At 39.6% G+C, this 18,564-nt stretch overlaps 1 protein-coding gene and 1 pseudogene across 1 annotated transcript in view; both read left to right on the top strand.

Moving 5' to 3' along the window:
• Positions 1-18,564, top strand: part of RFX7 (regulatory factor X7) — a 161,594-nt gene that overhangs the window by 22,122 nt on the left and 120,908 nt on the right. The gene's annotated exons all lie outside the window — the stretch shown is intronic.
• On the top strand, positions 7,108-8,294 carry LOC133769731 (nucleolysin TIAR-like; annotated as a pseudogene).

Raw genomic sequence — 18,564 nt, 5'->3', positions numbered from 1 at the left:
AAACAGACAGAAGGCTCCCTTTTGTCCTTGAGTGTCAGCCTCACCCCAGTGTTGGGTGCCACTTTTTCTGGTGCTGCAGTCTTGCTTTTATGCCCTTCCTCTGTGGAGGTTTCATGCAGCATATGCACAGCTGTTTACACCTCTCATCCTGTTCATGATGATAGGGAAATTTCTGAGTTACAGACTTGAGTACTGGGGGGGATTCTACATCAGGAGCAAAGTTCTGTTTTGTTAAGTAGCAGGCCTTCACATAATGCTTCAGTGTGTACATTTTTCTTTCTGTGTTACTTTCTTGCTCCACTTTGGTTTCCAGCCCTTTTAAGCTTTGGTTTTCTTTTTCAGTTTCTTTCATCATTTTCTTTTCCTTTTTTTCCTGCAGTTCTGCCTCTGAAATTGGGTTTCAGTCTTTGGCTCTTTGAAAATAGTGATGAGGGTTTCTCACCCAGCTGTTTCTGAGCTCCTGCATAGGAAGTGTAATATCTCCCTTCCCAAAGCGATTCCTGGTTTTAATCCTTCTCCAGTAGACATCCCTCTGGATAGCTAACGTACTGCTGTTGGGTATCTACACACACACTTCCTTTATAATTGATCACTATTTACGCACCTCTTCTGTTCACTACCTAGGTAGAATCTGTGGCCTCCCAAATACATGCATTGGTCTCTTAGTACATATACTTCTTACAACTTGTATTTTAAATAGGGAATCACGTTTTCATCTAGTCTGAAACAAGACATGAGATAATTTGCTGTAAATTGTGAAATAAGTATTTCTCACAGTGCTCAAATTTATATGGTGCAAGTGTTTGTAGTGGAAAACTACCGAGCCTCCTACTCGATCTCTTAACCTTTTGATGCTCTCTGAATTTTTTTCTATTCACTTTTGTCCTCGTTCTTTTCTTGTTCTTACTTATTTCTCTTCCTCTTTCACCTTTTTTTCTCTCCCACCTTCCTTTATATATAATAAAAGGAAAAATACATAGTATATAATAGCTTCACATTATCTTCTTTTTTCTTATGTTTATAAGGTTTGAGAAGTTAAGAGCTTTAGATTTCTTTACTACGTTGTTTCAAAATATAATCAGGTTGTTTAAGATTTGAGGGTCCGACACTGTGGCCCTTGTGGTGTAGTGGGTTGACAGAGGCATGCTGTATGGGCGCCAGTTTATGTCCTAGCTGCTTCACATCTGACCAGCTCCCTGCTAATGTGTCTGAGAAAGCATGGTTTTCTCCCCTTCTTCCTCTCCTCCCTCTCCATCTCCCTCTCCCTCTCTCCCTCAAAAAAAAAAAAAAAAAAAAAAAAAGATGAGGCTTTGATTAATAAAAAAAAGATTAGACAGACTCACTTATCAATGTACTGTAGAGGAGATGTGAGTCAGCTGCAGGTTTACAGAAGGTGTGTTGTGCTGGGCTGCTTGCTTGCTTGCTGTAGAACTCAGATATAAGGCTTTCAAATCCCAGCCTATTGAACATACCTGTTGAGGGCAGAGAGGAATTAAGATAGGACTGTACGGGATCCTGATTCCTAAAATGAGCTGTGAAATGTTGTGAATTCTCTGTATTTTCAGTCTGTTTGGATAGAAGTACATCTTGCTTTAAAGACTAGAATAAGTCTTTATACTTGTCTAAAATCAGTTTTCTAAGTCAGTTGGACTCTGTCATCCAGCACTGTCACTGAAGTATGAACAACTGAGAAGTTGCTCAGACAACTGTTCTCGTTGAAGACAATGACCTATAAGGAACTGTAACTGAAACCCAGCAAGAGAAATCCAGTTTTATAGGAAACTGTCTTGTGCTGTCAGTGGCCGCTGGTTTGTATAGCTGAGATTATGTATGTTTAATTTTTGCAGTGACTTAAAGAGATAAGTGGGCTCTGAAATGAATATAACTTTTGTTTTGGATTGCAGTTGTTCATCTCTTGAGTTCAAAGTATAAAACTGTTACCATTCAGTAAAATTTAGTGATGAAATATTTTTATTACTGCCATTCACATGCCTTTGTTTCTTTAGACTGATAATCTACTTATATTTCACTTGTGATACAAACAAATGATAAAAGAAGCATTACAAATTATCATCAGGATTAATTATTTAAGAAATAGTATTAGCATGATTGGTTAGCAGTTTCAAGGAGGGATGGAATAAATTTAGATCCTCAACTCATACTCATCAATTTCAGATGAATATATAGTTAAAGAGAGGGCGGAGTAGGATGATTTTTTTTAAAACTGGAACAAAACAGCAGTATTCTGATACAGTGCATGAGATTTTTAAACTGTTGGGAGTAGAAGACAGAAATAAAGCAATTTTTTACTATTTAAAATAAAAAAGTTTAGGTATTTTTTTCACTTACACCTAATCTGAACACAATAAAATAGGAGTATTATATGGCCTTTACAGTGTTTAAGGAGAATATGCTATTATATGAAAAAAGCAGTAGTAGGTTAAAAAATTCAGAACATATGTATAATTTAATAGCCATAGTTACATACATACACACACCCCTAAGCTGAGAAAAAGAGAATGGAAAGAAATCATATCAAAATCTTAATTTTCAGTAATGTCAGGGAAATAGTGAGAAGGGTGGTTTCAATTTTTTTTTTGTATTTTTAAGGCTTTCTGAAATGAGTAACTTACTTTAAAATATTTCTTTTGAAACTGCTCACAGATTCAAGTCTGTATACTTGCTTTTTACTTTCTAGCTTACCCTTCTTGACTTCCCAGCTTACCTTCCTCATCTTCCTTCCTCTTGCACAGGGTCAGAATCTTACAACAAGTGTGATGTGAGTGCCTTCCACGTGTTCCATTTTACCACATGGTCTCCCACACTTTGTGCTGGGTCCATTTTCATCATGTGTTTAACTGATTTGCAGAGCAGTGAATGATATCCTTGTGTTGCACCTTTGCCTGACAGTACTGGAGTAACTTGCAGTACTTGATGTTCTTTTAAAAGTGTCCTGTAGGCCGGCACCGCGGCTCACTAGGCTAATCCTCTGCCTGCGGCGCCGGCACAGCGGGTTCTAGTCCCAGTCGGGGCACCGGATTCTGTCCTGGTTGCTCCTCTTCCAGTCCAGCTCTCTGCTGTGGCCCGGGAGGGCAGTGGAGCATGGCCCAAGTGCTTGGGCCCTGCACCTGCGTGGGAGACCAGGAGAAGCTCCTGGCTCCTGGCTTCGGATCAGCGCAATGCGCTGGCCGCGGCAGCCATTGGAGGGTGAACCAATGGCAAAGGAAGACCTTTCTCTCTGTCTCTCTCTCTCACTGTCCACTCTGCCTGTCAAAAAAAAAAAAAAAAAAAGTGTCCTGTAGTCTTCCATCTCATTTCCTTGGCTTTGACTGTACCCGTTAGAGATAGTGCTTCTCTTTTCTCTCTATTGAGGGAGAGCTTTCAGGGCCATCATAAAGTCACCCCAGTTTACCTTCTTTTTTTTTTTTTTTTTTAAGATTTATTTATTTATTTGAAAGGCAAAGGCAAAGAGAGAGAGGTCTTCTGTCTGCTGGTTCACTCCCCAAATGGCTGCAGTGGCTGAAGCTGGGCCAAACCGAAGCCAGGAGCCAGGAGCTTCTTCTGGGCCATCTTCCACTGCTTTCCCAGGCCATAGCAGAGAGCTGGATTGGAAGTAGAGCAGTCAGGACTCAAACCAGTGCCCACATGGGTTGCTGGCACTGCAGGCAGTAGTTTTACCCGCTACGCCACAGCACCAGCCCCTACCTTCTACTTTACACTGATTTCTTCTTGTTTAATATGTAATTGCTTGTTTGTTTTTTAAGAACATTTGGGGCAGACATTGTGGCACAGTGGGTTAAGCCACCGCTTAGGACTCCTGCATCCCATATCTGGCACACCAGACCAGGTTCCAGCTCCTCCTTTAAAGATCCAGCTTCCTGCTAATGTATCCTGGGAGGCAGCAGATGATGGCTCAAGTACTTGGGTTCCTGCCACCCACCTGGGAAACATGGAAGGAGTTCCAGGCTTCTGACTTCAGTCTGTCTCAGCTCTGACTGTTGTAGGTATTTGAGGAGAGAACCAGATATCAATCTGTCTGCCTGTCTCGCTGTCTCTGCCTTTTTTTTAAAAAAAAAAAAAAAGAAAAAGATTCATTTTATTTATTTGAAAGAGTTAGAGAGAGAGGTATAGACCAGAGAGAGAGGTCTTTCATCTGTTGGTTCACTCAACAGCTGCTTTCTGAGGTGTAGTAGCAGGGAGCTGAATTGGAACTGGAGCTGCCGGGACTAGAACCGGCACCCATATGGGATGCCTAGTGTTGCAGGCTGGGACTTTAACCTTCTATGCCACAGCACTGGCCCCTCTCTCTGCCTTTTAAGAAAATAAATAGGGGCCTGTGCTGTGGCATAACAGGTAAAGCCACTGTCTGCAGTGCCGGCATCCCATAGGAGCCGGATCCAGTCTGGCTGCTCCACATCCAGTCCAGCTCCTGCTATGGCCTGGGAAAGCAGTAGAAGATGGCCTAAGTTCTTGGGCCCTTGCACTCTTGTGGGAGACTCGGAAGAAGCTCCTGGCTCCTGGCTTTGGATCTGTGCAGCTCCTGCCATTGCGGTCATCTAGGGAGTGAACCAGCAGATGGAATATTCTCTCTCTCTCTCTCTCTCTCTCTCTCTCTCTCTCTCTGTGCCTCTGCCTCTGCCTCTGCCTCTATATAACTTGCCTTTCAAATAAATAAATAAAAATCTTTTAAAAAAGTAATAAAAATTTTAAAAAATTTAGCTTTCATCTAAAAAGCAAAATTATAGAAAAACACAATTTATTTCTACCATAACACATTTTTTTTCTTTTGACTCCTTTATTTCTATAGGTAATGGGTTTTTTTTTTTTTTTGTCTTATCTAAATCATGTTGCATATCTTTACTTAATAGTAATAGTAATAGTCATTTTTTGGGGCTGGCACTGTGGCGCACTAGGTTAATCCTCTGCCTATAGCGCCGGCATTCTATATGGGTGCTGGGTTCTAGTCCCAACTGCTCCTCTTCCAGTCCAGCTCTCTGCTGTGGCCCAGGGGGGCAGTGGAGGATGGCCCAAGTGCTTGGGGCGCTGCACCAGCATGGGAGACCAGGAGGAGGCACCTGGCTCCTGGCTTTGGATCAGCATAGTTCCAGCCATAGTGACCATTTGGGGAGTGAACCAACAGAAGGAAGACCTTTCTCTCTGTCTCTCTCTCTCTCACTGTCTGTAACTCTACCTGTCAAGTAAATAAATAAAAATCTAAAAGAAAATAGTAATAGTCATTTTTCAATGCAACAAACATTAAATGCCTATCAGGAAGGTATATTTTGAGAACTCTGAAGTTATAGTAGTCAGCAAAATAGTCAAAAATGTCTTTCATAAAGTCTATATTATAAAAGAGGGATACTTAATATATATATATGTATATATGTGGCATATATATCATATATATATATATATATGATAAATTACCTGGAGAAAAAATAAAGAAGTTGAATAGAATCTGTGTATCAGTCAGAAAATTAGTATTTTAAATTGCTTGTTCAGGGAACTTTAACCAAGATAATATTTAAGTGAGAAAAGATATAAAACTGATTTAATCCTAATTTTTAAAAAGATTTCATATACATGTATGTGTACAAATATGTGAAAATAAGTGGAAGAAACCAGAAGCTAGCAGATATTCTTTGTGAAGTCTATTCTTGGTTTAAAATTTTTTCTTTTGCATTTTTATTTATCCACTTTCTTATTAAATATTTATTAATATTATCCTAATATTTATATATTTTATATATATAAATTTATATAAATATTTATAATATATCCTACATATTATCCTAAAATTTAATTTTGATGTATCATAAGACCAGGTCCTATCTTAATAGATAGATATTAAACTTACCTGTCTATAATCTATAATACTGGGTAAAATGAAGCAGCTTGATATTATTTAGCATTAGATGGCAAAGCATAGGGGTTGATTGCTTAGAGAAGGGAATCCCAAGAGATGAACTCACCCTGGCTATACAAATGGTTGTTTAGGGAAGTAAAGTCCTGACAGAAACCAGATGTCTGGTGAGATAGAGGAATCTGTGACTGGAGTGTATGCCTGCTGAAGTAGCTAGAATTTGTGAGGCTGGGTACCGGGAAGAGCTGAATTGTTTGTAGGTGTCCTCCTTGCTCTTTACCTGTAATGAAGGACGCCATATATGCAGGGCCTATTCGCCAAGAGGAAATTCTGGAGGCCGCCCATGCTGACAGAATTTTCATTCAGGCTAATTGGAGAGACTTTGCTGAGCAACTTGGGCATCAGTTGAAACCTCAAAATCTATGCCATAGAACCAGGGCTACTCTACCTATTGAGTAAGAGCAGTTCTAGACCATTTCTAGCAAAGTGAAAAGCTAATCTTCATGTGTATCATATTGAGCTACCAGTAAATTCATTTGATGCCCAAACAAAGCATGTTTTGGAGGAACTGAATATTGTTAACAACTTAGCACCTGCAGTGTCCACCTATTAAAAAAAAAATACCAGACAGGAAGCAAGAAAACGTCTATAAGAGAGAAAGCAGTAGAAGTGCAAAGATGACAAAAATATGGAATTCACAGATGATTATTTTAAATAGTCTTTGATGAATATGCCCAAGAATTTAAAGAAAAACATGGGCATGATCCATGCAGAGGAAAGAAATCACAACAGAAGCAGAAATCTAAGTAATCAGATGGAAAATGTAGAACAGAAAACGAAATATCTGAAATGAAAAGATTCACTGGATATGTTAAATGGCAGATTGGAAGCTATAAAAGTTCAGTGAGATTAATTACAGAGAGGGAAAAAAGATGAATAAGGTTCGTATGAATGAGCCCATGTTGAGTTAGAATATATGAGTGAATGAAGTCCTAGAAGGAGACAAGACATTGGAGCAGAATAATAATTTGGATATATGAGCATTGAAAGATTTGGATCCACTTCTTCCTCCTGCTCCTCCTGGTTGGAGCACAGTGTCTGCAGTAGGCTAGGATAAGCAGCCCAGGATCTGGATTCAGTGCCTTTTCCTCTGTCCCCAGCTGGTCCTTGGAGGCCCTCTCTACTCCCCCCTGTTCCCAACCCTGACCTCCTCCTTGTCCTGGGACCCCTCCATTGCACCCACCATGATGGAATATGATAGGCAGCCCTGGACTCTACACATAGGTAACCTCTGTAAAGATGTAACAGAAGTTCTTATACTTCAGCTGCTCAGTCAAATTGAACCCTGTAAAACCTATAAAATGATAACAGAGCACCCTGATAGAAGGCTCACTCTTCTGTTGCATTTTCTGTTTTGCAGCTTACAAGCAATGACCCATATTGTTTTGTGGAATTTTAAAAACAGAGATGCAGCTGCTGCATTAGCTGTTAGGAATGGGAGGAAAATTTTGGGAAAGGTCAAAGTAAGCTGGGCACCAACACCAAGTAACCAGAGAAAAGACACCTCCAATCACTTGCACGTGTTTGTTGCATTTGAGTCTATAAATTACAACAGAAGATATTAAATCAGCATTTGCCCCCTTTGGTAAAATATTAGATGTCTGGGGTTAAAGACATGGCAGTGGGAAAATCCAAACGCTGTGGTTTTGTGTCTTTTTACAATGAAGTAGATACAGAAAATGCAATTGTACATATGGGAGGTCAGTGGTTGGGCGGTAGTCAAATCAGAGCTAACTGGACCACATGTAAACCACTTGCAACTGAAAGCACACAAGAAAACAACACTAAGCAGTTGGTATTTGAAGATGTAGTAAACCAGTCAAGTCCAAAAAACGGTGCTTGTACTGTGGAGGAATTGCTTCTGGGTTAACAGATCAACTTAGAAGATAGATGTTCTCTCCATTTGGGCAAGTTATGGAAAAAAGTTTTTCCAGAGAAGGGCTATTCATTTGTCAGATTATCAGCCCATGAAAGTGCTGCCCATGCCATTGTTTCAGTGAATGGGACTATGATTGAAGGACGTGTGGTTAAATGCTATTGGGGTAAAGAATCTCCTGGTTTGACTAAAAACTTCCAACAGGTCAACTAGCAGTAGGGCCATTGGAGCCAAGGATGTGGAAACCTACAACAGTATGGACAGTATATGGCAAATAGGTGACAAGTACTGCCTTAAAGAGTACGTGGGCAACCATGGAATCAATAAGGAAGAGAAGATCAGTCACCTTCTGCTGCTTGGATGGGTGGATTCAGTGCTCAGCCTCTCCAAAGACAAGCTCCGCCCCCTGTAGTACCTCCTCTGAACCAAGCTGGATATGGTGTGGTAGGTTACCAAACAGCGAACTGGGACTCTACGCAGAGTTGTAATTTATGATAGGCTTCAGTTTCCTGCGACACTGTGAAGACATCAAAGTAGACATTGGAAAATGAAAATATTTATTTTAAGAATGGAAATGTTTGGAACCTTTAGCACAGCTTTGCTTTGGTGAAGGACACATGTCTTCTAGTTTTGCCTTTTAAGTTTTTGTTCATGATAGATATGAATATGGTTTTTCAAAAAACTGAAATAAAGGCAATAAAGACAAAAAAGGGATTTGGAAATTGAAGAAAATCCACAGACCACAGAAGTCAACAAACTCTGAGCACAATAAACAGAGTAAAAATCATACTAGCAAAGGCCGGCGCCGTGGCTTAACAGGCTAATCCTCCGCCTTGTGGCGCCGGCACACCGGGTTCTAGTCCTGGTTGGGGCGCCGGATTCTATCCTGGTTGCCCCTCTTCCAGGCCAGCTCTCTGCTATGGCGCGGGAAGGCAGTGGAGGATGGCCCAAGTGCTTGGGCCCTGCACCCCATAGGAGACCAGGAGAAGCACCTGGCTCCTGGCTTCGGATCAGCGAGATGCGCCGGCCACAGCGGCCATTGGAGGGTGAACCAATGGCAAAAAGGAAGACCTTTCTCTCTGTCTATGTCTCTCTCACTATCCACTCTGCCTGTCAAAAAAAAAAATCATACTAGCACATTACATTGCTGAAAATCAAAGAGAACATATTTTCTTCCCCCGTAATATTTGTTTATTTATTTATCTGAAAAGCAGAGAGGCAGAGATAGAGAGGTCTTTTAATTGTTGGTGTGCTTCCCAAATGTCTGCAACAGCCAGGTCTGGGCCAAGCTGATGGTGGAAGTCAGGAACTCCATCTTGATCTCCCACATAAGTAACAAGGGTCAAAGAACATAGGCCGTCTTCTTCTTTATTCCCAGGTACATTACCAGGAAGCTACATCAGAAGCAGAGTAGCCTGGACTTGAACTAGTATGCTAATATGGGATGCCAATGTCGCAAGTAGCAGCTTAACACTCTGCGCTACACCACTTGTCCTAAGAACTTTTTTTTTTTTTTTTAGATTTATTTATGTGAAAGGCAGAGAAACAGAGAGAGAAGAAGAGAAAGAGAGGGATCTTCCATCCACTGGTTCACTGCCCAAATGGCCATACGGCTGGTGCTGGGCTAGGTAGAAGCCAGGAGCCAGGAGCTTCTTTTGGGTCTCCCACATGAGTGCAGGGGCCCAAGCCCTTGGGCCATCCTCTGCTGCTTTCCGAGGTGCATTAGCAGGGAGCTGGATTGGAAGTGGAGCAGCGAGGATTTGAACCGGTGCCAATATGGGATGTTGACACTGCAGACAGAGGCTTAACCTTCTACACCACAGCACTGGCTCCAAGGGAAACATCTTCAAAACAGCTAAGGGGATGTGGGGAAGGCACATTATATTACACATCAGGGAACAATAATAGGGTTAAACACTGATTTCTCATCAGAGATAATGGAGGCTACAAGACAATGTAATTATCTCTTCTAGATTCTGAAGAAAAGGAAAATAACCAGGAATCCTAAATCCACCAAAAATGTTGGCATTATAGACATTTACAGGTGAAATACCTACCACAGAGAATTTCACCTACTCTGATTTCTGAGTCTGGGTTCATTTACATTTAAAGTCTGCTATCAGACTTTAACTATAAATGATGCTAAAAACAGTCCTTCAGGCTAAAGGAAATCTATTCCAGTCAGAAACTCAGATCAAAATGAAGGAATGACAGGGACCAGAACTGATCTTTCTGTAGATAAATATAAATGACATTAACCTCTTTTTCGTGCTTTTTTTTGGTAAAAGATAGTTTCTTGTTAAAAATGTTTACAGTGGGGAGCAGGCATTTAGCCTTGTGATTCAGACACCCATGGCCCACATCAGAGTACTTGGGTTCAATTCCTGGCTGCGGTGACCATTGGAGGGTGAACCAACGGCAAAAGAAGACCTTTCTCTCTGTCTCTCTCTCTCACTGTCCACTCTGCCTGTCAAAAAAATAAAAATAAATAAATAAAAATAAAATAAAAATTGATGAGTCAAGCTTTCAATATAAGATGAAAATGAACAACAGAATTAACCCAACGGAAATAGAAGGTAAGAGTAGAAATTTATTAAATGAAAAATTATGGTAGAATCAATAACATATGATTTGTTTTCTTTACAAATTCCTATTAAATGTTCAAGGCTCAGAAATGATAGATTAGGTAAAAAGTAGATGCAAATAATATTAAAAGTAAAAATGAGACATAAGTATGGATATAGCAGAACTTAAGGGAACAGTATAAGCAACTGGATGCTAGTAAATTCTAAAAATTGAAAGCAGTGATTTAATTATAATAATGTTTTACATTTCATTAATAGTAGAAAACCTTGTTGCCTTTTATCCATTACAGGAATGGAATTGGTCCCTTAAAAACCGTGCAGACAAGATATTGAATTCCAGTAGTTTTCTAAGTTAAATCTACCAAGCATTCAGGCAACAAATGAACCCAGACTCAGAAATCAGAGTAGGTGAAGTTCTCTGTGGTAGGTAAAAAAAAATATGTTTACAGACTCCTTTGATAATTTTCAAAATGAAGAGCCTGATTTCTACTCCCTTGAGGATGGGCTAAACCTAACAATGCAGTTCTAACAGAAAAAGCAGGAGTGATGGTATGGGACTTAGAATAGTTCATAAAAGATCTGGCTCCTTTTTTCTCATCCTCTTGAATTATTCCTTCTGGAAGAAGGTAGCTATGATACCATGAGGTCATTTAAGAAGCCTATAGAGGTTCCCGTGGTGAGCAGCTGAGGCTTCCTGCCAACAGTTAAGTGAGGAGGCCCTAATGGAAGTGGATACCACAGGCCCTGCTGACATCCTAACAAACCTCATGAGAAACCCTTAGAACCCACCCAGTTCAACTACACCTGAGTTCCTGTCACACATAAACTTAGAAAACAAATGTTTGTTAGTTTAAATCACTGTTCTTTAGGATAATTTATTACCCAGTAATAGATTACTAATGTATATACCCTCCTACTCACATTCAAATCCAATTTAATTCTGGCACACAGACAGAATATAAAAATGTGATTTTACTAACTTGCTATTAAATGCAGGAACAGAAAATCCAAAGCAAAAACTCACAGATTGAAGCGGAAAATGCGTAAAAAAGAAAAATATCTTCTCCAGCCTGAGCCTATTACAGGAGTACAAAGTTGGCTTATTAGAAACTCTGTTCATGTAATTTACTATGTTAACAGATGAGGGAAAATAAATTATTTGATTATCTGAATTGATGCAGGAAAATAATTTAGTAAAATTCAATTTCTGTTTATTATAAAGCTTTTGGCAAATCAATAGAAGGTAACTTCCTTAATTTAGTGAAGGATTAGCCATAAAGTAATATATCCTTACTAGTGAAAAAGATTTTAAGCACCTGTTTAAAAATTAGAAACAAGAAATATACAAAATTCTTAGTATATTCAGAAGTAAAGAAACAAAATAAGCAAAACTTATGAATAATTAGAAGGAACAAACAAATTTACCATGGGTTAATCTATATAATAAATTCTTTCTACTCTAAAATTGTTGACATTAAGATAGTCTAGTAAAGATAATTTGCATTTCTGCATACAAGAAAAAAATAGAAAATGTAATATACTCTTTTTCAGTAATGTAGATGTATGGAGATAAATCTAGTTTAGATGTGAAAGACTTTTTATTTTAGATTTAAAAAAGTTATTGAGAGATTTTAAATAATTCAGACCTAAATGAAGATATAGTCATAGAAATAAAGACAACAAAAAACATTTTTCCTTTCTTGCCAAACATGTCTACATAATATAATTTTAATCAAAGAAATATTTTTTAAAAGACCAGACAATCTGACTTTAAGCTTTTTATGGGCAAGAAAATGGCCTGGAACAGCCAAGATGCTCCGCAAGGACAAGTTAAGAACACACCCTATCAGATGCCAAGATCAGACAGTATTTTTGTTAGCTTAGTATTTGCACAGGGCAAAACATGAGAGGAGAGGGAAAAGAATTGAGCCTAGAAAAAGACCCATGCATATGTAGATACTAAGACAGAGGGGAACTTTGAGATAATGGGAAAAAAATGTTATTTAATAAAAGATGCTGGGAGCATTGATTATACCAAAGAAATAAATGACCTATATTTTACTCCTTGATTCTTAGTCAACTGTAGGTGAATACTGTAAGAGAACTATTATAAAATGCAGAGTTTTTAAAGGACAAAGCATCCCCAGGTAGAAGAGGACACAGATGTACATATCAGGAAGGAATTAATCAATACATTTGATTATGTTTAAATTTTTAAATTAAACTTTTATTTTGAGGTCACTCTTGATTCACATGCAGTTGTAAGAAATAACATAGAGGGAGCTTGTGTATTGTTTACCCAGTGGAACCATCTTGCAAATCTATAGTACAGTATCACAATCAAGATCTTGACCTTGATCAAAACCGAGCATTTCTATCACCACAAGGATTTCTTATGGTGTCCTTTTCAAGACACACCCTTTTCCTTCTCCTCCTTCACCCTCTCAACTCTTGGCAATAACTAATCTGTTCTCCATTTTAAAAAATTTAGCCATTTAAAGAATATCATATAGATTGGATTGTAGAATACCTAATCTTCTGGAGATGGGCTTTTTGCACCCAGCATAATTCTCTGGGTGTTTGTGTTGTTCCAGGTAGCAGTAACTTATTCTTTTCTGTTGCTGAATTATATTCTTTAATATGGACATACCACAGTTTAACCATTCATCCATTGCGAGATATCAGGCTAATTCCAGTTTTTGTTTCTTATGAATAATGCTGCTGTAAACATTCATATACAGATTTTATTTTTAAAGATTTATATATTCATCTATTTGAAAGGCAAAGCAACAGAGAGCGAGAGCGAGAGCGAGAGCGAGAGCGAGAGAGAGAGAGAGAGAGAGAGATGGAGAGAGAAAGCTGTGTGCTGGTTCAGTCCCCAAATGGCTGCAGCAGACAGGGCTGGGCCTGACTGAAGCCAGGATCCAAGAACTCCATCCAGATCCCCCACATGGGTGGCAGGGGCCCAAGCACTTGGACCATCCACTGCTTTCCCAGGGCCATCAGCAGCAATCTGGATTGGAAGCAGAGCAGCAGAGATTGGAACTGGAACTCCAATATAGGATGCCACTTCTCAAGTGGCAGCTTAATCCTCTGCACCACAACACCACCCCTTCATATATAGATTTTTCTATCAGTGTAATTTTCATTCTCTGAAATAAATTCCCAAAGTGCAGTTGCTGGGTAATAGAATAGTTTTTTGAAATTGCAAAACTTTTACAGAGTGTGTCTGCCATTTTACATTTCCACCAGAGATGTCTAAGCAATCTGTTTTTTCCATATCCTTACTAGTATTAGATGTTGACACTCTTTGATCGTAGCTGTTGCTACAGGTTTCTGCTGACATTGTGGCTTTTGCTTGCATTTCCCTAATGGCTAATGATGTTGCATATATTTTCATTTGCTGCTTGTCATTTGTAGATAGCCTCTGGTGATATGTTTCTTGAATTTTTTGCATATATTTTGGCTGTAATTATTGCTTTTTGACTCTGAGTTTTTGAGAGCTCTTTATATATTCTAAATATTAGTCCTTTTTTGAGGGGCAAAAGGTCAGGCAGACAGAGACAGACAGTTCCTATCACTGGTTTATTCTCCAGATGCCCAGAATATGCACTAAGAAGGCCTGAGCCAGGAACTCAATCCGGACCTAACAGGTAGCAGGGGCCAACTATGTGAGCCATCACCTGCTGCCTCCTAGAGTATGGGTTAGCAGGAAGCATGAATTGTGCCAGGACCCTATCCCCGGCACTCCAGTATGGGATATGGGCATCTCAACCAGCAACCTACCCACTAGACCAAATTGCCTAACCTCTAATTTTGTCAGATCTCACCCTGATTCATGTAGGTTTTTTTTTTTTAACTACTTTAATAAATTTTGTTTTTAGAGAAGTTTTAGGATCACAGCAACATTGAGGGGAAAGTACAGGGATTTCCCATATACTCCCTGCACATGTGGGGGACTTATGCACTCCCCCATTATACCATAGTAGTACATTTGTTGAAATTGATGAACCCACACTGACACATTATCATCCCTAGTCCATAGATTGCATTAGTTTTTTTCTTTTACACTGTGTAGTTTTGGATAAATGTATATGAAAATAACATGTATCCACCATTATAGCAATTACAGCAGCTCCCTCACTACTTACAGGGCATGTGTTCCAAGACCCTCAGTGCATGCCTGAACCTGTAGATAGTACCTAACTCTCTATATAAGCTTACCAATGTTTTTACCTACACATGCACATCAATGAAGTTTAATTTACTAAGTTAGACACAGTATGAGATTGACAACAATAACGATACTCATAAAATGGAACAATTATAACAGTAAGTGGTAATAAAAGTTATTTTAAAATTGTGATTTTTTTTTTGACAGGCAGAGTTAGACAGTGAGAGTGAGAGACAGAGAGAAAGGTCTTCCTTTCTGTTGGTTCACCCCCCAAATGGCTGTTATGGCCGGCGCACCGTGCCGATCCAAAGCCAGGAGCCAGGTGCTTCTCCTGGTCTCCCATGCAGGGCTCAAGCACCTAGGCTATCCTCCACTGCCCTCCAGGGCCACAGCAGAGAGCTGAACTGGAAGAGGAGCAACCGGGACAGAATCTGGCGCCCCAACCGGGACTAGAACCCCGGGTGCAGCACCGCAGGTGGAGGATTAGCCTAGTGAGCCGCGGCGCCGGCCAAAATTGTGATTCTTTAATTCTGAATTTTTCTTTTAATGTTTTCAGACTGTAATTGACCACAGGTAATTGAAATTGTGGAAAGGGAAACCGTAGATCTGGGGAGATTAAATAGATTTACTCCTGCATTCTTTAGATTAATGTTAGCATAGCACATCTTTCTTCATCTACATACTTTTAATCTGCCTGTTTTTAAAGTCTGTTTCTTGTAGATGACAGTCTGGTCTATTTTTCTTGATCTATTCTGACAAACTTTTATTTATTTTTAAAAGATTTATTTATTTATATGTAAGGCAGAGTGACAGAGACAGAGATAGGAGAGACAGAGATCCACTGGTTCACCTCCCAAATGTCCACAATAGCTGGGCCTGGGCCTGACTGAAGTCAGGAGTCTAGAACTCCATCTGTGTCTCCCATGAGGGTGGCAGGGACCCAGGTACTTGGGCTTTCATCCACTGCTTCTCCAGGCACATTAGCAGGGAGCTGGAACATAAGCTGTGGGACTCAACTGGCAGGAAGATATGGATGCTGATGTTATAAGAAGCAGCTTAGCGCTGCACCACAACGCTGGCCTCAGTGTCTTTTAACTGGTGCATTGAAACCATTGGTATTCAGCATGATTGATATAGTTAGATTATTATTTACCATATATGTTACTGTCTTCCTCTTGTTGCCCTTATTCTTTTTTCTTACATTTTTCCCCATTCTTTTTGGGTCTTATGTGATGTTAATTGAGCATTTTTTATGATTCCATTTTGTTTTCCTTATGGACATATTAGTTATACTTCTTTTTTTCCCCATTTGTGCTGGAGTTTGCAATATACACTTATAACTTATAACCTTACTTTCAAATACCTTTATACTACTGTATGGGTTATGTAAGTATTTTATAATAACAAAATAATCCTAATTGTCTTTAGTTCTTTCTGTTATTGTTCATTCATTTCACTCATATGAGGGAACTCTAAAAAGTTCATTGGAGATGGAATTAAAGATAAACTTATTTTTATTTTAAAAATGAAATTTTGGGCTGGCACCGCGGCTCAATAGGCTAATCCTCCGCCTGCGGTGCCAGCACCCCAGGTTCTAGTCCTGGTTGGGGTGCCAAATTCTATCCTGGTTGCTCATCTTCCAGTCCAGCTCTCTGCTGTGGCCCAGGAGGGCAGTGGAGGATGGCCCAAGTGCTTGGGCCCTGTACCCCATGGGAGACCAGGAGGAGGCACCTGGCTCCTGGCTTCAGATCAGCGTGGTGCACTGGCCGCAGCACGCTGGCCACAGCGGCCATTGGGGGGTGAACCAACGGAAAAGAAAGACCTTTCTCTCTGTCTCTCTCTCTCTCTCTCACTGTCCACTCTGCCTTTCAAAGAAAAAATGAAATTTTGTATAGTTTTTTCATAATATACAGTTCGTAAGAACTTTTTGAAGCCCCCTCTAATAGAAGTGTACACACACAGGAGGTTGTGTATATGTAAAGGCATGCATAATTGAATACATTGTCCTTTTCTTTTTAGTAACTATTATCTGTTGGCTCAATTAAAAATAAAGGAGGGGCCAGCATTGTGGCACAGTTGTTTAAGCCGCCCCCTGCAGTGCCAGTTTTGAGTCCTGGCTGTTCCACTTCTGATCCAACTCCCTGTTGGTTTACCTGGGAGAGGAGCAGAGGATGCCCCAAGTGCTTGGGCCCTGTACCCACATGGGAGACCTGGAGGAAGCTCCTTGTTCCTGGCTTTGGTTCAGCCCAGCCCTAGACATTGTGACCCTGTGGGGAGTCAATCAGTGGATGGAAGATCACTCTCTTGCTCTGTCTTTCCCTCTCTCCTCTCTCTCTGTAACTCTGCAACTCTGCCTTTCAAATAGATAAATCTTTAAAAACATATATAGGTGTCACAGAAATTTTAATTTTAATTTTCCATTTGCATTTTTGTCTAGTGCTCTTTATATAGATCCAATTTCTGACTTTTATACTTTTCCTTCCCTATGAAGAATTTTTCTGAACAGTTTTTTGTAAGGTAGGTCTACTGGCAACAAATTCCCTCTTTGTGTGTGTTTGTGAAAAAAAAAAAAAGTATTTCTCCTATGTTTTTGAAGGATACTTTTGCAGGTTTTTGTATTTTAGATTGATGATTTTTTTTTCTCTCAATATTTTAAATTAATTCACTCTTGTTACATGGTTTCTGAGGTGTAGCCAGATGTAATTCTTATTTTTGCTTCTGTGTAGGTAAGGTATTTTTACCCTTTGGCCTCTTTTAGGATTTGTCTTTCTTTGATTTCCTATAGTTTGAGAATATGTACCTAGGTGGTTTGCTTGTTGCTTTATTTTATTTTGGTTTGCCTTTTTATCATTTATCTTGGTGAATATTCTCTGAGCTTTCTGGGTCTGTGGTTCCAGGTCTGAAATTAATTGGGGGAAATTCTTTGTCATTGTTTAAAAAATTTTCTTTGTTGTCTTTCCAATTGTGTTGGAATTTATTTACATTACATGTATATTACATACCTTTTGTAGTTGTCCCATAGTTCTTGGATAGTCTGCTTTGATTTTTTTGATTGTTGTTTGGTTTGGTTTTTTTTTTTTTTTTTAGTCTATCTCTTTGCTCCTCAATTTTGCTCCTATTTAGATATCCTGAACCTCAGGACCTTTCCTTAGCTGTGTCCAGAGTACCAGTAAGGCCATCAGAGTCATGCTTCATTTCTATTACAGAATTTTGATCTCTGCCATTTCTTTTTAGTTATTTTTTAAAAAAGATTGATTGATTTGAAAGGCAGGATTACAGAGAGAGATCTTCCATCCTCTGATTCACTCCCCAAATGGCCACAATGACCAGAGCTGGGCCAATCCAAAGCCAGGATCCAGGAGCGTTTTCCAGGTCTCCGATGTGGGTACAGAGGCCCAAGCACTTGGGCCATCTTCTACTGCTTTCTCAGGTGCATTAGCAGGGAACTGGATTGGAAGTGGAACAGCTGGGACTCAAACCATTGCCCACATGGGATACCTTCAACACGGGCGGCAGCTTAACCCACTTTACCACAGTGCCAACTCCTCTTTTTAGTTAGTTCTTAAATTCTCATCCCTTTACTTAAATTGCCCATCTGTCTTTACAGGCTGTCTATTTTTTCATTGGACCCTTTAGCATCTTAATCATAGTCATTTTACATTTTGGTTCTGTTAATTCCAACCTCCCTGCCATATTGGAGTCTACTTTTAGTATTTGCTGTGTGCTCTTGAATCTGGACCTTGCCTTCGACTTTCTTGTAGCTTTCTATTGGCAGTCAGCCATGATGTTCTGGGTAAAAAGAACTGTTGTAAATAGACCTTTAGAAATGTTGGTGGTAAGGCATAAGGGAAATGTTCTATTATCCTATTACTAAGTTTGTCTTTTAGTGAGTCTGTTCCTCTGGACTGTAAGTGCTTCTCAGTTCCCTCAACACTGTTCCCCACCCACTTCTTTGGGATATAATGGCTAGAGTGGGGTGGGTAGAATTGGATATTTCCTTTTTCCC

Source organism: Lepus europaeus, chromosome 11 (genome assembly GCF_033115175.1).
Source record: "Lepus europaeus isolate LE1 chromosome 11, mLepTim1.pri, whole genome shotgun sequence".
Classification (NCBI taxonomy): Eukaryota; Metazoa; Chordata; class Mammalia; order Lagomorpha; family Leporidae; genus Lepus; species Lepus europaeus.
The sequence above is the reverse complement of the archived record's forward strand: the minus strand, read 5'-3'. Positions and strand labels throughout refer to the sequence as shown.